Raw genomic sequence first — 25,039 nt, 5'->3', positions numbered from 1 at the left:
GTCCTCTATTCTAGGGAAGAAACCTCAGTTCCTCCCACTCCTAAATGGAGAGTCATTTAGCTCAGTATCTCTCCTACTGCCAAAGTCAGATTGAGATACATCTTGGCCTATGCAAAGCCAATAAAACGCTCAACTAAACAAATGGGCCTTTTTTAGAAATCTTTTTGCATCGCTTACATAAGTCTCTGGCCAATGTCATTTTTTTATTCTTCTTTTTTCAGAATTCATCATTAAAAATGTTGTTTTCCTTGTAAAAGATAAGGCCACTAGGCAAAATAATTCTTATCTGAACTAAAGAGAAACTTAGATGCTGCCCCTCACTCTTGTACCAAAAAGAATTCCAGTGAGAGGCAGGTCACATAGTTTTTTATACTCCTAAGTTTTAAAAACTCTTCAGTATAACTCTTTTTTTGGGGGAGGGGGAGCATATAGGAAGAGAGAATCTTAAGCAGGCTCTAGCCCCAGTGAGGGGCTCTCTGCAGGACTCCTTGGGGCTCTTTGCCTGGCCATGATATGGGGCACCACCTGGGGCTGGATCTCACAACCCTGAGATGACCTAAGTCAAAATCAAGAATCAGGCACCTAATCAACTGAGCCACCCTGGGCGCCCCATTTTTGTATAGCTCTTACTGTGTATAAAACATTCCAAGCGTTCAAAACAGACCATGTTTTTCATTAAGGCACCAAAGTCACATACTTTCTTCAGTATTTTAATTTAAACTGTGATATCATTGATGAGGTCTCCTATCGACCATCACGGTACAATCATCATATATAAAAATTCCTATGTCAGGTTTTTTACCAAGAGAAAAAAAATAAAAATTTACTTTGTTAACAGCTAGACCTCATTTTTCTTAGTTTAGCAGAGCTTTCCTCTGAAATAGCCAACAAGGTCCCATCTCTCTTCCTGAGGGTGGTTTGTTGAGCTCTGTGTGGAGAATCACGAAGACAGGGTTTATGTCATTAGACCCACCAGTAGCTGTTTATGTCAGCCAAGTGCAATGACTGAGCCTAATTGTTCATTAATTGCTCCCTTACAGAGAGAATAAAGAAGAAAAAGGGACTGTTTGAGAACAGTTGAGAAATGTAAAGAAAAATCTTCCTTATTAGACATGCAAGCAGTGAAATGGCCCAATGAGTTCAAGATAATGCTCTATCTTGAGGTTTTTTTTTCTTTCTTGAGGGGTTTTGAAGGGACCAATCAGTGCTAAGGAAGGTGACAAGAATATAATCACATGCTGTCCTCACCAGCGAGATGGTACCTAACATACCAAGAAGAATAAAGAGGAATTTAACAGGAGGATGAGAAGGAGCCTGTTATTTGAGCAAACCAATGTCCTTATTTCTAAGGAAAACACCCTCCCAGGATAAACACAGCAGGCTTTTCAGATTCAGAATGGTTCAGCTGTTACATTAATGCAATTGTAGCTTAATGAGAAGGATTTCATGCTGTGACTACAAAATGTGACTGGAAATCATTACAATAGCATTAATAACAGTAAGATAATAAAATGTCCAGGGCATGGATAGTCTTTAAAAAAGTCATTACTAACAGCAGTAACTCACTGCTGTAATATGGCATTGTAAGGAAGAGGGAACATAGGGAGGTCACCAGTTAGCTGAGCAACAGAAACCTAGATGGAGGAGTTCCTGGGTTTCGTGGAGAAAGGGGAGGAGATTGGCGAGAATACCAGATGAAGAAAACTGGAAAGACTGCTGGCTAGGCAGGCTAGACCCCAGTGGTCACGTGTAAAAGAACATCTTAGCTGATACTCTGTGTGTTATTCTGACTCTGGTGTTGTATTTCTTTTTGGACATTAAAAAATTGTAAAATCAATAATCAGATTTTTTTCTAGGAACTTCTGAAGAGTTAGAGAAACCTTCAGAAATAGAAGACTGGAATTGGGAACTTAAAGCAACAACAACAAAATGGACAGAATATTGATTGGGCTGGAGACGTGTGCAAGCCATTATTCACAATTGAACCATGGATAGTAATAACTGTAACCACCATTTATTGAGTACTTGTTCTATACCAAGTACTGTATTATGTACTTTACAAATAGAACCTCTTTTAATTTACATAATAAGCAACATGACTGGTTTCTCATGTTTACGAATGAAGGAAATGGAGGTTAGTTAGATGCATTCTAAAGACTAGAATCTGTGACATAAATGGGGAGCCCCAAGCAGGCATACGTGTAAGGAAAAACTTAGTAAACTCTGAGACCAGGGATGACGAGATGGTGATATCTACTTTGTGCTTTACAGCAGTGATTCATACTTGGGCCAGACTTGGGATATTGGTGGAGAAATAATTATCAGAATCTTGTCCTCACCTTGCTACCTTTTCAAGCACTACTCACCAGTTGCTGATATTACTATGCTAAACAAATGAAAAGAATCTCAAATCTCATGGAGCGTACATTGGAGTGTGGGAGACAGACCATAAATAAGTAAAGATTAAAGTAATTTCAGATAGTGATATTGCTATGGAGAAAATGTGAAGATGAAATTTAATTAGGGGGTGGTTTGCCTGTGGAGGCAAATTTGAGCTTATTCTCAAATAATGTGAATAGGTCAGCCATCCAAAACTGGCAGGAAAGCATTCCAGATAAACAAAGTAAATATTTGGGAAATGATCTGATTGTTAAATATGGATGTCTTAGACTATTTAAAATTGCCAGTATTTTGTTAAATAAAAAGAGCTTCAGTTTGTCTTAATGTTTCCCCGAGCTCTTTTACCATTTAGATACTCAGTGGTCCCCTCTGCTTCTAAGATCCCACTATATATACGGTTGGTGGCCTCTTGTATGGAGGCCTCTTGTGGCCTTTTCGGCTTCTGTCCCAGCATCTAAAGGAGAAAGGCATTTTTCTAGCTGTAGTAATTGTTTATAAAGACATCTGCACTGATTCCTCCCATCTGTGTACGAATGTTTCTTTACAGCAGTGACTGACTTACTCCTCTCAAGAGATAAAAGTCTTTCTCTGTAACCTTGAATCTGGCTGGCCTTGTGATGTGCTTTGCCAATAGAATGCAGTTGAAGTGATATTGTTGGGCTTGTGAGTCGTAACCTTCAAGATCTTCTGGTCTCATCCTCTTGGTACATGGCCATCCATGTAAAAACATCCCAGCAAGCTTGCTCCTCAAGCATAAGACACCACACGGAGAAAGTGGCCCATCCAAAGCATCACCAACTACCAGACTTTTGAGCAAGGTCAGCTTTGATCACGCGTCTCCAATGGCCTCACCACGCCAGCGACTGACCATCAGCAGAATGAGTGCGATTAGCAGAAGAACCACCCCACTGAACCCACCTCAAATTTCTGAGCCACAGAATTATGAGCAAATAAAATGGTCGTCATTTTGAGCCATTGAGTTTGTTGTGCAGCAATAGATCATTAGGAAAGTAGCGAGGCTCCAGATTTTTCTTCTGGGCTTCATGTCATCTTGCTCTGACCTGAGTTGTTGGCTGAATGTTCCTTCAAGAGATCTCTTGAAAGGTGCCAGAACACATTGTACTAAGCTTTCAGGCCTTTTTTAAGTTACATCAATTCAAAATAATTCAAATTATTTTAAGTATGTTTACCAGCAGAAAGATGAATTCTACTTTTTTGGTACTCTTCACTTATTATTCTGAACTAACAGACATATGACACTGCTAAACCTGAACAGATGGATTCAGAGTCCTTTCTCACTGTTCCAAACTTTTGTTTTTCTTTCTTTCTTTGAGAGCACATGCTCTCAATTCCCCGTCTAGGAAATTTTTATAAATTGTGCCACTCACCAAGTATAGGTATGTAGTGTCCTGAGCACTAGCATCTTGACTACTAATCGTCTGTTGATTCCTGGTGTGTCAAGTACCTACCATTACTAATCAAGGGAGCAATTTTGATTTGGGATGTTATAAAGATATAATTGAGAACAATGGAGCTCACATTAATGAAGGAATCGAGCATAGTCCTACATACTATGCAGCTCTGGCCTTAATTACTGCTTCCACCTCACTAAGATTTGGACGGATATGAAAACACTGGTTATGACATGTCTTTATGCTTTTCCAGGGTTATGGCTGCATTTATTCCTTTTTGCTCCTGAACAGATGCAGGCTGAATAATTCTTCAATTATAGAAGGATGCCTGCTGCCCACCCCCACCCGCATTTAGGCACCTTCTTTTCTGTCGTTGTTACCATGGTAGTTTTATAAGAATCTATGAAGTTTGATGAGTAGTCAGTTTCTGACATGAGTGTTTACTGAAAACCCTTCCTCTGCTACTCATAATTCCACCGTTCTACAGTTACTTTGTGTATCATCTAATCGATATCCCTTTTCTACTTTCCCATCAGCATCAACTGTGGTGAACATTATCCATTTGCTGACCCACTGGGGTTTGTTTCTCTGGTTTATCTGGAGTATACTAGTCTCTCAAATAATAGACTTATCATGTAAATACCTCAGCCAGTTCCATTTTTAACTCTAGCTTTTCTGCAGGGTGCCATATCCCTTTTAGACCACCCTCTTTCTGTTCCTAAGCATATGTTCCCTTTTATTTTTTTATTTATTTTCTTATTTTCTTTTTTTTTTTTATTTTAAGAGAGAGAGAGAGAGAGAGAGAGACAGGCAGAGGGAGAAGCAGGCTCTATGCAGGGAGCCCGACATGGGACTTGAACCCGGGTCTCCAGGATCATACCCTGGGCTGAAGGTGGCATTTAAACCGCCGAGCTACCTGGGCTGCCCACATATGTTCCCTTTTAGACAAGGCACTCAACTTCCTGCTTCTTGTTTGAAAAACAGTTCTCAGTGTAGAGTAGAAACAAATGATATTTCTTGAACTCAACCGGTTGTTGAAATTACGTCCTGGTCATTCACTGCATTACATATCCAGCTCTGCACACTTACCCAATATTCTTCTTAGTGATTAACACTCACATCTTCTCCAGAGTTAATGGTTTTCTATGTTCTTTAATTATAGTAGTATAGTACATGGGACTTTAAACATTTTAAGGTAAAAAAAAAAAATAAACATTTTAAGGTGAAACACAAATAAATTCCATTCATGCTTTTTTCCCAAAGGGGTAGCAGATTTAAAATCAGCAAAATTTTATGGATGTATAAATCTACAAAACTGCATCTCAGAAATCTTTTCCTGTGATTCTATATTATCAGTATCTAAATGTGAAAAGTTAAGAGTAGAATGAGCTGGAACTATTTGTAGGATGCTAGCTCTAAATTTTGAGAGACTCAGATGGGCATGAAGACACTGGTTACCATTTACGAGGTCTTCCCTTAGTAAAACAAAATGTAAAATCCTAAGACGACATTCCAAATTCATAGATGTGATTTGGCCAAGTTAATATTTTTTCTTATATTTTTTGAATGACATAAGTCCTGCATGAGTATATTGTCACTGTGAAAAATTAATATTATGCAAAAATATGTGGAATAAGAACTTAAGCATCTTGCATCTTTATTTGAGTTCCTCCAAAAACCAACTCCGAGAAAACGACTTGAGTTTGGTATAATGTGAAAACTCCTGTTTTCCTCCTCTACTCACTGCTCACTGAATATGTTTGTACTCCAAGTGTGCGTGTGGTTTTCCCATGCTAAGCAAGTCTCCAGTTCTCTGTGGACACAAGATGGGTATCCTACAATTCAATTCAATTCTGACACTACTTGGAGACCGCATCAGATCCCACAAGTTGAGGGCTCGATCTTAAAAGACTGCTGCGACATTTCAGATGTCAATCACAAGTTCAGGTTGTCACCTGGGCTTCTGACTGACTGGGTATAAATCAGAGGTTCCCACAATCCCCTCATCAGATTTGATCATCTACTAGAATCGCTGACAGAACTCAAGAAAACAGCGTATTTACTACATTACCAGTTCATTACGAAGGATACAACTCAGGAGCAAGCAGATGGAAGAGCTGCATGGGGCAAGGTGCTGGGGAAAGGGTGTGGAGCTTCCATGCCCTTACAAGACATACGACCGTCCCAGCATTTCCATGTGTTTACCAACCCAGAAGCTCTCTGAAGCTGGTCCCCTAGGAATTTCATGGAAGCTTCATTATATATGCACGATTGATTAAATCATATGCTATTGGTTATTAATTCAACTTCCAGCCCCTGGCTTCTCCCCAGAGGTTGAAAGGTGAGACCGAAAGTGCTAATCTTCTGGCCATATGGTTGGCTCCTCTGGAAACTAACTACCCCTATCCTGTGGTCATTTAGGAGCTTTCCAAAAATCACCTAATTAACATAAACTCAAGTGTGGTTAAAAGGGGCCTGTTATGAATAATAAATGACACCTTTATCTCCCTTAGCTTCTCCTTAGGAAGGTCCAAGGATTTAGGACTTTGTGCTAGGAATAGGTATGAATACCAAATATATATTTCTTATTATAAAGCACCATATCACAATAGGTGTTTATTGGGGGGGGGGGGCAAAGAGTGAAAAAAATGACAAGGCTTGAGCCCTGTGTCCTTGCTATTGATATATTACTATCCTATACATACTTTAGTATGCTCTTGAAAAATCCAAATATAAATTTTTCCTAATAATGTGACTTTTTCTTTATTCCTTGCCCTAATCAAAACCAAATTTCAAATAAATCTTTACACGATAATCTGAGTTTTTTTTTTTTTTTTTTTTAAGATTTTACTTATTTATTCATGAGAGACACACAGAAAAAGAGAGGCAGAGACATAGGCAGAGAGAGAAGCAGGCTCCATGTGGGGAACCCGACATGGCATTCAATCCTGGGACCCCAGGATCAGGCCCTGGGGCAAGGGCAGGAGCACAACTGCTAAACCACCCAGGCATCCTGGTAATCTGAGTTTCTGAATGTAAGTAGTAATGAGGCATTGTCATCAAGAGGTTTGAAACCAGACAGATCTGGATTTGAGTCCTGACTCTACCAATTATTAGATGTGTGACTGTATGAAAATTATTCAACCCCTTTGAGGTTTAGTTTTCTCCTTATAAAACACTACTAATAACATCTACCTAATGGAGTTGTCAAGATTAAGGAAGGAGCTCTTAATGGTTAGTGCAAATTATTATTTCTATTGCCACAGTTCTTATTTTCCTAGGCATTATTTGATACCCTATTGTTTATGTTCAATATTTTAATTTGAGTGGATTCATTAAAATATAAAATCTTAGGAAAACAGTGAACTCTGATATTGATTCTATAACACTATCTACTACTTCCTTCTAAAATTCTAATCAGGGCAGCCCGGTGGCTTGGCAGTTTAGCGCTGCCTTCGGCCCAGGGTGTGATCCTGGGGACCTGGGATCGAGTCCTACGTCGGGCTCCCTGCATGGGGACTGCTTCTGCCTCTGCCTGTGTCTCTGCCTCTCTCTCTCTGTGTCTTTCATGAATAGATAAAATAAAAATCTTAAATAAAATAAATAAATAAAATTCTAATCAGAATCTCAATGGTTCCAAGCCTTTTTATTAAGGCTTTTTACCCTTAACTATAGAAAAGATATGACTATTGATATCAGTTGGAGTTTACACATTAAGAAGTCAGGTTATTTTTATTTTTTTCAAAGGCATGGGTCACAAGAGAATATTCCTTTCAAAATACAGAGTTGAAAAATAAAAGATAAATAATAAGTCAGGCTGTGTGAGGCATAAGTTGGAAATATATTGATTTATGCTGTAAGACATACATGAATTTATAGCATCAAAATAAATGACTCAAAGTATTATTTTGCTATAATTTCAGGCCATACTCCATTACTTGCAGTTTCTTGGCCATACCATGAAGTTTTATATCTCTGTATCTTAGCACATCCTGTTTTCATCTTACTAGAATTCCCTTTCTCTACCACTTTTGTCTATCTAGTGGACTCTTCCCAGGATCTAATACAGTGCATGTGTGCTTTCCTCATGCAGATCATACTGGTAAAGATCACTTTCGTCAGATCCAGATAAATTACTATGCTTTTTAGTAAAGCCCTGTCTCTTCTAGGAACTTATTACTTACCTCTGTTCTTATACTTGCTGTGTTATATTATTATATTATTACTTTGGTCTGTCTCTGTCCCTTACATTACTGTGAGCCTGGACCACCCATCGCATATTTGGCATCTAAAAGTGAGTTATAAATGTGTGTTCAATTAACGGACACATACATTGCACTGTCATGGACTTTGACTTATCTAACCCCTAAACATCTGAACTATTCAGCTATCCATTTATTTCATACATTTATTATCTATCCCAGCCACTCATTCCATCCATCTATCCCCTCCATCCCATCTATCCATCAGTTTTAGCCATCTGTTATCCACTCCATTAGCCTATCCATCCACTCCATCTGTCCCATTCATCCATCCATATATCCAGAAAACACTTAATATGTGATTTTTAACACTGTGATTGGCACTAGGGATAAAAAATGAGAGATATATACCTTCTGGTTTTAAGGGATTCATAAAGGGGGAAACGGAACAAGCTAAAAAATAAATCACTTTTCTATTTTTTGTAGTGGTTAAAGTAAGAAGTTAAAGTAATAATGGCATTATTCTTTGTTAACTGCAAATTTTTATTTTCCAAAAATACAATAAATACTTGTTTACAAGTGAAGTGGGATTTACTTTTTTCCTTGAATTGAGCAATTTTATGGCATAAGAGATAATATTAATGTTCTGGAAAAAATATAGATCTGCTTTTTCCATAGTGCAGTAGACTTTTAAAGCAATAGTAGATAATGTGGTGTCTTCTGGTACAATGCTTTTTTAAAAAAAGATTTTATTTATTTATTCATGAGAGAGAGAGAGGCAGAGACACAGGCAGAGGGAGAAGCAGGCTCCATGCAGGGAGCCCAATTTGGGACTCAATCCCGGGACTCCAGGATCATGCCCCAGGCCAAAGGCAGGAGCTAAACTGCTGAGCCACCCAGGTGTCTCTGATACAATGGTTTTTATGATTTTTTAATCTCAATTATTACATAAAGATTCACTTTGTGTAAATGATAAGGCAAAATGCATGAGCATATATTATTTACTTATTAATTTTTAAAATTTTAAATTCAATTAATTAACATATAATGTATCATTTGTTTCAGAGGATGAGTTCAGTGATTCATCAGTCATATAATCCCCAGTGCTTGTATGCACATATTTTAATGTTTATGGTTTTTAAAATATTTTTTCAGCCAGAAATAGATGACTGTGGAGGCCGAGAAAAATTAAGGCCATCCCACCTAAAGTTTAGCATTAGCACAAGTACAGCCATCTTAGGCCCCTGTGAATAAGAACTGAACTTTCTGGGAAAAACTGCAGAATGTCCTCAATGCCCTCGGCAGGTAATCCCATATCAGAAAGACAACAGAGCTCAGAATTGCCCTCGGCAGAGAATCCCATATCAGAAAGACAACAGAGCCCACACCCGTGGTAGAAAGTCCCATATTAGAATGAGAACAGAGCTCAATGTCCTTGAAAGCCCCATATCAAAATGTAAACAGAACTTGTGAAATTCCTCCACCCCTTTTGAAAATCCCCTAGACCAGCCTATAAAAAAACCAGCTGTAACCCACTCCGAAATCCAAGTCCCTGCTCCGCTGTGTCGGGTATACTTGGACCCAAGCTCGAGCTTGCTAATAAACGCTCGTGCACTTGCATTGGTGTCGGCTCCTTGGTGGTTTCTCAGATTTGCAATCTTGGGCACAACAATGACTATTCCATTTTAGGAAATAAAATTAAGAAATAAAATTTTATTCTTTTTATTTTTAAAAAATTTTTAATAAGAAATAAAGTTTTAATCTTAGATCAAAACAAGATTTTTAAATATATCGCACAGGTGTAATCGAAAGAACAGAGAAGAAAGGCCAGTCTCCTTTCATATGTGGGTAAAAGGATGAGGCCTTAGCTTTCTTACCACATTGGCCATATGAAGCCAGCAAGTGGAAGGAAGCCCAGGAGAGCATACTGAGCATTAACATTGACCTTTCACATGGTGTCCCTACCTACAGTAAAATTCAGCTCTATCCTCAAAAAAGGTTCTGATTGATAAGATGAATAACTCCTCATCCCAGGGTCAGTGTAAGACCGGAAGTACTCAAGTGTGTTCTCAAGACTCACAGTGCTCCCATCTCAACCTTGAGCAGAATTCTATCTTCCCTATGTCCTGAGGTGAGAACATAAGGAGAGGATAAATGTGTGCAATTTGCAAAATGTTATTTTATTTGGATAAAATTATTGCTATGATTTAGGGAATTTGGAGGCTAAACAAAGAAAGTGAAATAAGATTTTTCAAGCTTATTACACTATATTTTTATAGTTTAAATCAGATTATATTGTTCAACATTAAAAGTAAACATATTTATATTCTGTTTAACCTCTGCTGGGTTTAGACAGATGTTCTCATTGAGTGTCTTTTGCTAATAAGTAAATTGCATCTAGTACTACAATTAGCTTTTTGTTTCCTCTAATATGATGTGCATGTACTTTAATGAAATTTATAAAAAATTACGTGTTTCAAGACTAAAAATGGCAAAAGATTTAATCATTGTTGTATCATTAAATAAATCTCAATGGAAGAGAGAACAATTTAAGTCTAAGCAAATATGCCTCTAGTTTTACTGAGTTAGGGACAAATGGGGATAGGCAGAGCTAGGTAGGGAACCACGGAGGCAGGCTCACAAAAATCCCCAGAAGGCTGAGGTGTAAGGAAACCAGAGAGAAGGGAACAAGCCAGAGCACCCTGCCCTGAGGTGTGGGCGGGGAGGATGTCTTGTTATAACAGCTACCTGTAACCAAACAAAAAAAATCATCAGACTCTAAAAAGGAAGTAAGCCACTAAAGATGTTATCACTAGTCCTTACTCAATGGTGATGTCAATGGACTGTTAAAAGGATTTAGGTTCCCTGATTAGGGTCTCAGTAAAAGACCAACCCTACAAGCTCTCAGCCACTACCCTGTCGGGACCCATCTCACTCCTGAGAACCTTCTCTGTATCTTTACTTAATTAACTTCTATCCCTTTACCCCCTTGTCCTGTGTCTGCAAGATTCATTCATCGACTCTGTGAGATAAGAACCAAGCCCTCTTCTATGATTACTACCAAAATTTATCTAAAACCAATATGCAATATCTTATTTTAGTTTTTTAAAATTATATTTTGAAAGACTTTATATTTCCCCTGTTTTTTTTTTTTTGCCACCTATTTTTATCAACTGGAATAGATTTGATAAATGAGTTTATTTCTGCCATTTTTGGGTACGTAAAAATTCAAGCTTGCTATAAATATGTATTTGTAAAAAAAAAAAAAAAACCCAAAAAACTCAAAAGCTGAAAAGATACTGTAACATGTTTTATCTGAAAGCTTATTTTAGGAAAAGAAGATAGATAAATGAGAAAGTTTGCTACTATGAAAATAAATATCATTGTTTTTGTAATTGCTCTATGTTTACTCTACAATTAACAGATTAAATTAAAGTTTGGTAACTGTCCAACTATTTTTATGTTTTTAGCAAAGTAGAAAATAATGGTGTACTGCTCTTTCTTTGGCTTTCCATTGCTAACTCTCATCTAGAAGGTTGCATAGCATGGCATGTTAATTAACTCCCAGATCTATAATATAAACTATCCTCATAAAATATGATCTATATACTAATCTTTTGACAATAAGTCAATGTCCTAATATTCTTTAGGCAATGCAGAAATTAAATAATTAATAAAAGATATCCATATTTCACATATTTCACAGTTAAAACCACAGAATTTCTATCAAAGTACTTTGAAAGATAGAGAGTGCTATGCAAATGTAAAATAGTAATTAAAAAAAAATTTAAGTCTTGCTTTTCTGGTGTCTCTCCAAGTTAGGAGGGCTTTTTTTTTTTTAATTTACATTTTTTTTTAAATTGGAGTTCAATTTGCCAACATATAGCATAACACCCAGTGCTCATCCCGCCAAGTGCCCCCCTCAGTGCCGGTCACCCCGTCACCCCCACCCCCCGCCCTCCTCCCCTTCCACCACCCCCAGTTCGTTTCCCAGAGTTAGGAGTCTCTCATGTTCTGTCTCCCTTTCTGATACTTCCCACTCATTTTGTCTCCTTTCCCCTTTATTCCCTTTCACTATTATTTATATTCCCAAATGAATGAGACCTTTCACTATTATTTATATTCCCCAAATGAATGAGACCATATAATGTTTATCCTTCTCCGATTGACTTACTTCACTCAGCATAACACCCTCCAGGTCCATCCATGTCAGAAGCAAATGGTGGGTATTCGCCGTTTCTAATGGCTGAGGAATATTCCATTGTATACAGAGACCACATCTTTATCCATCATCTTTCGATGGACACCGAGGCTCCTTCCACAGTGTGGCTATTGTGGACATTGCTGCTATAAACATCGGGGGGCAGGTGTCCCCACGTTTCACTGTATCTGTATCTTTGGGGTAAATCCCCAGCAGTGTAATCGCTGGGTCGTAGGGCAGGTCTATTTTTAACTCTTTGAGGAACCTCCACACGGTTTTCCAGAGGGGCTGCACCAGTTCACATTCCCACCAGCAGTTTAATAAATGGTGCTGGGAAAATTGGACATCCACATGCAGAAGAATGAAACTAGACCACTCTCTTACACCAGACACAAAGATAAACTCAAAATGGATGAAAGATCTAAATGTGAGACAAGATTCCATCAAAATCCTAGAGAAGAACACAGGCAACACCCTTTTTGAACTCGGCCACAGTAACTTCTTGCAAGATACATCCACGAAGGCAAAAGAAACAAAAGCAAAAATGAACTATTGGGACTTCATCAAGATAAGAAGCTTTTGCACAGCAAAGGATACAGTCAACAAAACTCAAAGACAACCTACAGAATGGGAGAAGATATTTGCAAATGACATATCAGATAAAGGGCTAGTTTCCAAGATCTATAAAGAACTTCTTAAACTCAACACCAAAGAAACAAACAATCCAATCAGGAAATGGGCAAAAGACACCAACAGAAATCTCACAGAGGAAGACATAGACTGGCCAGCAGGGCTTCTTTAAATCTTCCCTGGGATCCTAGTCCACCTATTGGCCAGTCCTATCAGGCAGAGAATAAGAGATAAGGAACTGATAAGCGTGCTGTTAGGCACTTTAAAGAGTTCATTTAATCTTAAAGTGAGAAATCTTGTTGTTAGATAAGCCGGATGTCTGTTTCTTTTTTGGCCAGAGAGGAGATGGGTCATGACTGTTGTTTTGTTTGTGTCTGCTTTTGTCCTGATGTTATTATTTCTGTTAGTTTTCTTCCTGCTACTTCAATGAGCTTGAAACCTTTAAACAAAACAATAAGCTATCATCTAATGATTGAACTGGACGGGATCTTTAAGGATACTCAGGCCCAATCCGTTCTTCATTGTAGAGATCAAGAATCTAAGGATAAAAGGAGCATTGCAAGGACCAAATACCACAAGCAATAGTTAACTTTTTCCTGTTCGTTCATAAACTACTTCTCTATTTAGCATCTGTGTTAGGACAGAAGTATGCGCGAGGTGCAATGATAAGTGTGAGGAGGGATACTTACCAAAGATGTGTGTGTGTGTGTATGTGTGAGACAGAGACAGAGACAGAGACAGACGGAGAGAGACCTCAACACCCCTGTGAACAACCAGTGAGGGACATGGGTAGGGAAAGTTTTCTGCAGTGACTGACACCTTAGGATCAGTGAGGAGTAATCTAGGCAAAGATCAAGAGAGGAGGACATTAAACTCAGAGGAAATAGCATATAGAACGATATGAAAGTTCAGAGAGTATAGGTGTGTGACACTGAACGAGGAATTGGACTGGCCCAAGAGCATCTCTGAAGTTCTTATTAGAAAATACCAATATTTTGAAGACTCGAGGTAAATTCTCAAGAGTTCTGAAAGTGTTTATTTTAATGTTCTTGTATTTTGTTTAATTATTCAACCTTCCCCTCACATTTTTCTTTTTTGCCATGGCAACCAGTAAGCTTAATACTTAATATTGTATTTAATTGCGGTAGCCTCTCGGAGACTTGTTTTCCTTATATAATTATGCTTATCTGTTTTTTTCTTTATTCCCTTTTCAGTTACTTGCTTTTAATTGTTTTTTTTCTCTTTTTGATTTGTCTCTAAAAAATTATTTGTGCCTATTTATTGATGGCCTGGAAAAGTCCCTGATATGGAAGAGAAGGGAGCATCAGAACAAACCTGTCTACTTCCCTAGCCTGGCCAGCGCTGTCCCTGTATTGACCAATGGTTTCTTTCATGAATGTAGAGATAACTTTTTGGTGGTAATACATAGGATTCAATGGCACAGCCATTTAATTAAAATGTCAAAGCTTAGAGGCAAATAGCAAAAATGAAGATTGGTGGCTCAAGTACAGAATAATCTTTTATAACAATCAAAGAATTTCCGTTATTTCTTCCAGTGATTCACAGTTTAAATAGACTTTTTATATTCCACATAAAATACACGGTTAAAGTTGCCAGGAAGGTATTTTTTTGAATTTTAGGTTTTTTTGGATTGATTCTAAAACTGGGATAATGTGCCATTCTTATATTCTTAAATTATTTTTTTCAGCTCTTTAGTCAGCAAACATTTTTTTTCCCTTTACTTTTCTCTTTTGTCCCATGTAAGCCATATTCAATTCTCTTTGAAAGGAGGCAAGGCATAAACAGAAAAGCATTTATTAAGTACCCATCTTACACCATACATTTTACTAGGTATTCAGATTATAAAGATGAATAAATGTTCACGGCCAAGTAAGGGAGGCAAATATTTTTTAGAATTGTTATGACATATTATGGACTGAATGTTTGTATCTTACAACCAAATCATATGTTGAAGTCTAATTGCCAATGCGATGGTGTTGGGAGGTGGGCGAGGTGATCAGGTCATGAAGGGGGAGCCCTGGTGAATGTGCTTAGTACCCTTATAAAAGAGACCCCGGGAAACTCTCCACCTCTTCCACCATGAGAAACACAGAAGACTGCTGTCTATGAACCAGGAAATGGGCTCTCCCAAGACACCAAATCTGTTAGTGCTTTGATTTTTGTACTTAACCAGCCTCCAGGAGTGTGAGAAATAAATTGCTATTATCTATAAGCCATCAAGTTTATGGTATTGTGCTAAAGTAGCCCAAACTGACCGAGGTAGACACGGTGTGCCTACAAAGGCAGAAGTCTCCTCTGAAGTTGTCGCAGAGAAGGAGACATTTATGTTGGCTCTGGGTCAGCCACAGGGAGTTTGCTAGGTGGGGCTCTGGGCTGTGGAGTGAGGGTTGTGGCGAGGAAGCATTTTCATCTGCAAACAAATGCTTAGAGAAGAGCAACCTGGTCAAATAGGCTGGACTATTGGCTATGGCAGGGTCCTTTGTGGTTGCAGAATCCAGAGCAAATGATGGACAGAAATGTCGGGGGGTGGGGGTCAAGACCTCTTTAGGCAGGATAGTGCCTTTTCTTTTTCCTTGTATCTTCTATAGAGCTTTATATAAAGGAGGATTAATAAAACCTACAAATAACAGCCTTCTTCACAAAATAAGTCTACACACACACACACACAAACTCTTAGCTTCCTCCAGTTGGGTATCTAGATGCTGGAGATCTTTATCCCTGAGGTTCCTTTCATAGGATGTGCAAGAGAGATGGAAGGTTAGAGAAAATTGAGATGGGCTTGAAAGGGCAGGCTGACAGCTATAGTTCCTATTCTTTGATCTCTGCCTCTGGTCTCTGATGTTACAACAATTATCACACAGCAGCTTGATAATGGGGACTAGTATAATTGGGGGACCTTGCAATTGTCCGATGGCAAACATTCAGGACAGCACGAAGGGGACTTTCAGGCATGGGCCCTCATTAGGCGAGGGTATTTTCATTTAGCATTGCATTATTTTCTGTTTATTATCCGATATAATGAAGACAGTGGGAGTATATAGGCTGGCATCCCACCGGGGCCCACATGCGCTGGCTGTTAGTGAGCACACCGACGGCTGAGGCCTGCAGGCTCCTACCAGTTGTTTTCCTGACTGATTGTCAGGCACGCAGCTGGACTGACTGTGTAGCCCGGCACTGCAATCTGTCTTACAGTAGGTACTCTATACATCTGGATTTAACCCATATGGGTCAAAAATATTGCCAAGGTAAAGCTTTGTCTAAAAACATAAGTTTTATAGGTTATCCATTCAGCTATGACTTCTCGCTTCTGTCCTTGTTACTCTGTTGCCTAAGCCAGAAGTCAAAGTCCTCACAACCACCACCACGTCCATCCCAGATGACCCCTGCTGCGATGCCAACAGCGACCATTCTCTACGAGGGATAGATGTGTTTTTTAAGGGTTTCATGTGAAGATTTCAAATCCAGTTTTTCCATTTCTTCCATTAACAGACACACAACTGGACTGACCAGCTGATGTAGTCACAGAAAATTTGCTACCCAAGGAATAACAAAGTCACTATTTTTTTTAATGACTTTTTGTTGTTTGTTTATTCATGAGAGACACAGAGAGAGAGAGAGAGAGAGAGGCAGAGACACAGGCAGAGGGAGAAGCAGGCTCTATGCACAAAGCCTGATGCAGGACTCTATCCCAGGACTCTGGGATCACGCCCTGAGTGAAGGCCTCAACCAGTGAGCCACCCAGGCGTCCCAACAAAGTCACTCTTAAGGAAGCTGCTGATCCCTTACCATGAGTGTCTTAAAGGAAAAAAAATAATTAAAGGAAAATATCACTATGAACATATCCTTGAAAAGATAAAACGACTCTTCCGTATTACCATTGAAGAATTCCTTTGTAGACAGAAGTCTCCAAGGCTGCCCATAAACTGAATAGAATCTAAATTTTTAATATGATATTCTATTTACTTACCAACTTCCTCTCTACTATTCTTCCCCAAGAGATCTCTGCTCATATGTTTTTCTTGCCATTTTTTATAAATATGCTGTGATCTTCCTTCAGGACCTTTGCTTTCAAACTTCCCTCCCTCTCTCCTTAGCAAGCTTCTATTCACTTTTTCCTCCTCTTACTGCTATTTTTGTGCTCGCTCGACAACTTATGTATATTACGTTATTTAATTCTCATGAATACCCAGGTATGTGCCCATGAATTTTGTTCCCCAGGTTCACCGTAAAGGCAATAAGAAGAAAGAAAAACTGGGGGAAAAAACAGCATCTAACAGTAAAATATCGATTAAATAAATGATATGGTACATCTATGTAATGGGATACAATGCATCCACGAAAATAATCTTATAGAATCATTTAGTGTCGAGGAGATATTGACAATATACTATAATTTCAGAAAGCAGATTACAAAGTAGTATATAGAAGTAATCCTGTTTTTAAAATATGTAAACACATGAAGGAATGAAAAGATATATGCTTAAAAAGAATATTAAACTAATCTAATATTGCCTTTTAGATGGCACAATTAGTAATTATTTTAAAAATCATCTATTTAGATGTCTATTTCATCTAGGTGGATTATAGACTCCTGTATGTTAAAGAGGTAATGGATATATTAATTTATAAATATATTGGGGTGCCTGGGGGGCTCAGTGGTTGGGCAGCTGCCTTCAGCACAGGTCGTGATCCCAGGATCGAGTCCCAGTTGGGCTCCTTGTGTGGAGTTTGCTTCTCCCTCTGCCTGTGTCTCTGCTCCTCTCTCTCATGAATAAATAAATAAATCTTTGTAAAAATTCATAAATAAATTTTATATTAATTATTATAGTATATCTTTGTATGTAAGGAATCTACCACGATGGCCTAAATATTTGATGGATGACCAGTAGTGTGGTGTTTCTCCCTGCCTGTTTGTTGATTAAAACTCTTTACATGTGCAGATAACTCCTTTCCTCACTGTATCAGTGAACTATACGTTGTTTTACATGTAAGGCAAAGTTATTATTTATCACTTTTCAGTGATACTAATGTAGTTGACCTACATTAGTAACTTCTGGGAACTGTTGTATTAGGGCTGCTTTAGGCTTTGGTGAAGCACAGAGGTGGTTCCGGTAGAGAAAAGCTAGTGTTTTTCATGAATCAACTTGCTCCATAACAAACCACCTAAAATTTAGGGGCTTAAAATAACTACTGTTTCTCATGGTTTTAAGGGTTAGCTAGGATTTCCGGCCTGGGCAGACTCTAGCTAGGGTCAGTTGGTAGTTTGATGGGGCTGAAAGATAGAGAATGCTTTCACTACATGTCTGGTGGTGGGCTAGGTGTCAGCTGAGGCACCAGGACCGACTTGGCCACAAGCCTCTCATTATCCTGCACCAGTCTAGGCTTTTTCACACAGTTGTGGTTACTGTGGGTTCCTACGAGCAGCAAAAGAGCAGCCCTAATGCATAAGCACGTTCAAGACCCTGCTTGCTTCTTGCTTCTTGACAAAGCAAGAGATGTGGCCAAGCCTCATTTCAAGGAATGGAGAAGTAGACTCCACCCCTTAGTGGAAGGAGCTATAAAGTTGCATTGGAAAATGCTGTGTAGGGCAGCCCCGGTGGCCCAGCAGTTTAGCACCCCTTTCAGCCCAGGGTATGATCCTGGAAACCTGGGATCGAGTCCCATGACAGACAGGCTCCTTGCATGGAGCCTCCTTCTCCCTCTGCCTGTGTCTCTACCTCTCTGTCTCTCTCTCTGTCTCTCCCTCTGTCATGAATAAATAAACAAAATCTTAAAAAAAAAAAAGGGAAAATGCTATGTATATAAGGGTGGGAAGACTTTGTTGCCAGTTTTGCAATCTACTGCAATTTATAGTAGTTTCATTATTGGAATGATGGAGGATATCCTAGGTAAATTAAATACATATTTCAGATTTTAATAAGCACTATAGCTTTTGATTTTTAAAAAATAAAACATAGAATGTATACCCCTAGTTTACTTTAGGTACTCAAGACATGTGGTTATTTTTATGTACGGAAGGAAATTTCGTCCCCAGAGCATGAAACAATACTGTGAGTAGTCAGTGACTGAAATGTAAACTCCAAAGTAGGAAATGGTAAGTGATAAAGTTGAAAATGTAAACTAAAGCAAGGTGACAGAGGACTTTGATGACAAAGTTAAGGAGCTTGGATTTTATCCTGTAAACAGTACATAACCTGGGAAGCTATTAAGCAGAGAAATGGCAGTGAGATCGACTTTTGAAAAGCTTAATCTGAAGTGGTAGGAAAGGTCGATTTTACGGGGAGTAATCAAAAGGCTGCTGGAATTTCTAGGCAAAAGAAGAAAGGAGTCTCATCTTGGGGAATAGTATACAGTTGAAAAAATTGTTAGGAAATGTAAAATTACAAGATTTCTTTCTTTCTTTCTTTCTTTCTTTCTTTCTTTCTTTCTTCTTTCTTCTTTCTTCTTTCTTTCTTTCTTTCTTTCTTTCTTTCTTTCTTTTTTTCTTTCTTTCTTTTCTTTTTCTTTTTTTCTTTTTTTTTGATTGATTGGCTGTGGGGATAAATGTAAGGGAGATGTAAAGGAATAACTCTTGGTTTTTTACTTTGCATTTCTGGGGGCATGTTATGGAAACATGGAAATGAACAGAAGGGTAGAAGAGGAGATGAGTTTAATTGTGGAGAGTTGAGTTTTATTTTAAAGCATTTTTAAAGTTTTATTTACTTAAGAAATCTCTATGCCCAACATGGGGTTCAAACTCATGACCCTGAGATCGAGAGTCGTATGCTCTTTTGACTGAGCCAGCCAGGCACCCCTAGTTTTAAACTTTTGTGGGGCATTCAAGAGAACTTTAATAGGCAATGTGAGTCTATAGCTCAAGAGAATGTCTAGACTAGAATTATAGATTAAGGCAGGGAAGTGCTGGTATACGTTTAACAAGGAGCTCTGGGGTGAGTAGGAGTCTTGATTTCTAGCATTTCTGAAGTTTCTGTGATGTAATACTCCCACTGTAGCCAATTTCAGGCAATCAATGTGCTATCACTGAGCATGGGGTTGGAAAGAAATTAATATAATCCCCTGTTGTGAGCTGTTGGGGGTGGGCCCCAGCACACCACTGGTCATCAACATATTTTGGGTTTAACTATTTTATCTAAAATAAATCTGATTCTGAAAAATCCCAACAAAAAAGGCATTGTCATTCTTTTTTCAATGAACACATGGCTGCTAATGTTAAAGCTGGATTCAAATGCTGCTCAGTCTAGCTCCAAACACCAGGCTTCATAGTTAGCGCATACATTTTTGTTAGTAATTCATCTACTTTTCTTAATTGTCTCTTTTTTTCTGCTTAGGAAGCCGCACAAACTCTGTAGTTACACTTTATGTTGAAAAGTTATTGCGGAGGAAGTACATGCTATATTGAAAATAAGGATCAATGTTTCTGAACAGAATGTCAGTTTCTGGCTCCAGCCCTGATCGCTTCTATCAAACATATATATCAGAAATGTTCACACATTACTCTGTGTCTACCTATATTCTTAGGTGGGGGTCTCCCTTGAAGCAAACCCCGAGAGTGATTCTTTTCCAACTGCTTTATTGAGAAAGTTCTTTCTAGGAGAGGAGCGACAGAAGGGTTTATGTGTGGTAGTCCAACTATGGTAGTGCTTTTCTTCTTCCAGAAACTATATGTTGAATATGGGTTTTGAAAGAGAGAAAAAGAAAAGAAAGAGCTTGTTTTCAATTACTTTAGGATTATATAACAATGAGAAACTCTGAGTCTGCACAATTTCTACCCTGAACATTAGTATTGCTACAAACTTTTGGCACTGCAAAAATTTTAGAAAGTAAGCCTTATTCTTGGTAAATTGAAAGATATTAATCAATTTTTCTTCCTCTTATTTCAAAGAGCTACTTGAGGGATAAGGACATCATTGGTAGGGGTTTTCTTTTCCTTGGACTGAATTTTTCTATACCCTTTTCACAGTCTTAAATTGAGAAAAATTGGCTGACCTGACTAAGGTCCATGTAGAAAGGAACTAATCTTTAGCTGCTTAGTAAACCCTGCGGATTAAGAGGTTTAGCTAAAAGACTGTAGAACGGAAATGCAAAGTTGTATTTGCTTTATAGTTGGGTCAAGACTAGACAAAAATGTGAAAAAGGACAACAGTATTCTTTGGTGTTTCTGACCGCTTCTTTCACACCCCTTTACGTATCCTCTTTCTTTCTTTTTTTTAAATTAAATTAAATTTATTTATTTGAGAGAGAGACAGCACAAGCAGGGGGAGGAGGGTGAGGGAGAAGCAGACTCCTCGCTGAGCATGGGGCTCGATCCCAGGACCCTGAGATCATGACCTGAGCTGAAAGCAGATGCGTAACCGACTGAGCCACCCAGGTCCCCCTTGCGTAATAGTATTCCAGTTTCTTTTTGTGGAATTACCTTCCTGCTAGTAAGTGAAAACTTGATGAGACCACAAGTCAAGGTGCCTGCTGATTTGTAGGCAGACAACACAAGAGTTAATCTAACTCTTTCTGCCTGGTTCTTTGATTCTTTAGTGGAATAATTCAGGGATATGGGGAAAACAATGGTTGGCTCCTCTTGTTTTATGAAGGCTGTCTGTCAAAACACTTGAACAGTTCCTATTCCTGAGACCACTACAGCGTCTTTGTTTTTGTCCTTTCTGATCTTGGGACTTCAGGCTTTTGCTTCCCTTCCGTGAGAACTTCACTGTCTTCCAACACATCCTTTCTTAGGCTAGCCAGGGAGGCTTCCATCGCTTACAACCAAAGACCCACTTCTGACTCAAGGTGTGAGGAGACATGATGGGTCACTGTGAAATACTTAGTCTCGCTGGTTTTATTTTTTCATGTATGAAAAACTGCATGGTTTCCAATTTCTCCTCTAAAAAGAAATAAATATGTAAGGCTAGCTCTCCTTTGAAGATTTTAATAGTTCTGAGCATATGCCCATTCCTAGGTGAATAGGTTGGGGGCTTATGCACTGTCCCGTTAACTATGACTTCCAGTTTGGTCTCTTAGTGTGCCTTCAGCCTCTAGGCCCTGGGGTCCATTTAAGGTCATTTAAGTTGAGGCTGCATCTGTGGTATCTGAATTATCTGGCCAAGCATCCTGAACTCACTGGATAGTTGCCAAGCATATGCTAAATCAGGGTCTGTCAGAATGGCCTCATTTTGAAAGACTATTTAAATGCAAAAGAAATTACATCTGAGAGAAAGGAAAACAGGGGTAAAGAGCCCAAGGAACTGGCACAGCTGGGTATCATTAGCAATAATCAAACCTTAGTATGAAAAGCAACAGGAAGTGAGGTGGGGCAGTGTGTGTAAGTGTTGGCATGAGTATGTACATGCTTATGTGTATGTTTGCAGGTCTGCATGTATCTTTGTAAGAGAGTAAGTGTGTAATATTTTTTAAAAAAAATTTCTTTCCTCTGCCTGCTTTTCTCCCTCACTCCTAACTTGAATCTCTACTGTGTCCCAGTGGGAATGCTTGATATATTGAAATCATCTTAGAATTTCACAGTCTTTGAGGCAGTGACTTTGATGCTACAGACCCAGAGGAGGGTTAAATAATTACTTTATTAACAGGAAAAAATTGCAAACACTAAACAGCTGCTGGAGAATCTAAGATGTTTGAAGAACAGATCCGTGAAAGATCCATATCCTATTTTCTCCAGTTGTTACATATTTTATTGTGATTAGTCTTCTGATTATTAAATAATACCTTTATTTAGAAAATAATAACTTGAAAAGTAAATGAAGTATGTATAAAGGAGCAAATAAATATTACCTATATGCCACCCAAAGGTATCCATTATTAGTATTTTGGTATGTATCTTTTCACTAGCAGAAGATAGTCTTTCATGAAAATATGGCAAATTGGGGATTTACTGAGCCTAGTTTGGAGATTTTTCTAATTCTGAACATGAGTTTGGTCACCAGTTTGCTAAATAGAAATAAGACAAGAGTTCCTTTGGCAGCTCTTAATTTTTTACAAATAGGCTTTAAAATAATTGTCCTGAAGATTTTCTTTTTGAAGCTTAACAGAATTTTACTTTCACCAGACCCACTTCCTTTAACTCCCTTCTGCTCACCTTGAAGCGTAAGCCAAAAGCCCTCACAAGCGTGCAAATCCATAGTACATTAAAATTAGGAAAAGATAGTCCATAATTGAACACATGTGGTAGGTACCACACCTAAGGCTTTTTATGTGCCATCTCATTTAATTCTCACAAAGCCTTATGATAAAGATACTACTTGATATGCTTATTTTACTGATGAGGAAACTAAATATCAGAGACATTAAGTGACTTCCTTAAGATGGCCATAAGTAAGTTACTGGTGAAGCCAACATTTCAGCTCAGGTCTATCCGATCTCAAAGCCACTATGATACTGCAGCAGATGAGACCAAAGAAAAGGCATGCCTAGACAAAATTGTGAAGACATAAATCTGTGTTCAGTGCTCTCAATCCCACTTAAGCCTCCTCCCAGCCGTAGGAGGCCTTTTTTGCAAATAGTGTTTGATGAGAAGAAAAGTATCCATTAAAGGCTTAAGTGGGATAGTTTGAACATTATGATGTTCATAGGGAATACTGACATCTCGAACATTAAAGCTGGCATGGAGAGCTATGCCAAGTATAGTATGATCTGATTAATTCCTTCAATTTACAGATAAACTGAGGCCTAGAGAGGTGCGGTTACAATTTCTTGCCATAGTAGACTATGGCTAAAAACTGGGTCTCTTGATTCTCTTAGCTTAGAGCTTTCTGGTCACACCAAGGCCTGTTTGTTTCATAATATATTTGAATCTGTTGAAACAAAATGATTTTATTTATTTATTTTTTAATTCAAGTTAGTTAACATGTAGTGCAATATTAGTTTCAGGAGTAGAATTTAGTGATCAATCACTTAAATGTAACACCCAGTACTCATCACAACAAGTGCCCCCTTTAATACCTATCACCCATCTAGCCCATCCCCTCCTCACCTCTCCAGCAATCCTGTTTGTTCTCTTAACGGTAGAGTCTCTTATGGTTTGCCTCTCTCTCTGTTTTTAGCTTATTTTATTTTTCCTTCCCTTTCCTTATGTTTATCTCTTTTGTATCTTAAATTCCACATATGAGTGAGATCATATGGTATTTGTCTTTCTCTGACTGACTTATTTCACTTAGCATAATACCCTCTAGCTCCATCCACATAACTGCAAGTGGCAAGATTTCACTCTTTTTGATGGCTGAGTAATATTCCATTATCTATATATATCTATATAGCACATCCTCTTTATCCATCCATCAGTCAGTGGAATTTTGGGTTCTTTCCATAGTTTGGCTATTATTGGTAGCGCTGCTATAAACATTGTGGTGCATGTGCCCCTTTGAATCAGTATTTTTGTATTCTTTGGATAAATACCTAGTAATGCAATTGCCTGATCATCAAGCAATTCTATTTTTAACTTTTTGAGGAATTTTCATACTGCTTTCCAGAGTAACTGCACCAGAAAACAAAATGATTTTAAATGGACTTTAGAAGGTATTGCTTTTCCATCTGCCAGATGAAATTCTCTAGGTTCAATTTTTTTAGGCCAAGACCACATAGTGACTCATGTTTACTTTCAAGGTTTTATATCTTTCTGATATTTTATCAACAGAAGCACATGAGATTCAACTAATTCATATCACTAAGTTTTAAAATTCCCATGTGAAACTTCTTCAGCACCATCTGTCCTATGTGTCATTTTAATTTATACGGAACAATTTCAGGCAGAAGTTATGCCTGAAATGGTTTCATATTACAATGTATATTCTTTTTTTTTTTTTTTTCCTATTTGGCTCTTCATTTTAATTGTTTAAGTGGAAAAATATGTTAAAAAACAAGAGTAGCCAAATGAAACTACAGTATAAGACATAGTCCCTTTATGCAGTTTCATCAAACAGTGTAGAAAATAAGAGGATAAACTGATGCATATAGATTTATATCTGTTTGAATTCCTATGACTTGATGTCAAATATACTTATGTTAGAAGAGTTGATTCTGAAGTTTTCCATCATGAATTCAGAGCTTTTCTTCAACCCAGAACTCAAGGCCTTATTAGATCCACTTTACCTTCAGTTTTGAAGGTATTTGTCTTTCCCATTGGCTTCGACCTTAAGCTTCATCTTGGACCTGAGTTTGACTGTTTGAAA

General features: G+C 38.2%; 1 long non-coding RNA gene across 5 annotated transcripts in view; it reads left to right on the top strand.

The window, feature by feature from the left end:
* The window catches only part of LOC112677864 (uncharacterized), a 37,712-nt gene extending 34,261 nt beyond the window's left edge, over positions 1 to 3,451 (top strand). Inside the window, exon 5 of one of the 5 annotated variants that reach the window (XR_007413376.1) lies at positions 2,948 to 3,451. This is a non-coding gene — a long non-coding RNA (uncharacterized LOC112677864). The remainder of the gene's footprint in view (positions 1 to 2,947) is intronic. The other 4 variants (XR_007413377.1, XR_003147242.3, XR_007413375.1 and 1 more) reach the window with 4 other exon arrangements.
* Positions 3,452 to 25,039: the final 21,588 nt, after the last annotated feature.

Source organism: Canis lupus, chromosome 10 (genome assembly GCF_003254725.2).
Source record: "Canis lupus dingo isolate Sandy chromosome 10, ASM325472v2, whole genome shotgun sequence".
Lineage (NCBI taxonomy): Eukaryota > Metazoa > Chordata > Mammalia > Carnivora > Canidae > Canis > Canis lupus.
This window is presented reverse-complemented; position numbering and strand designations above follow the sequence as displayed.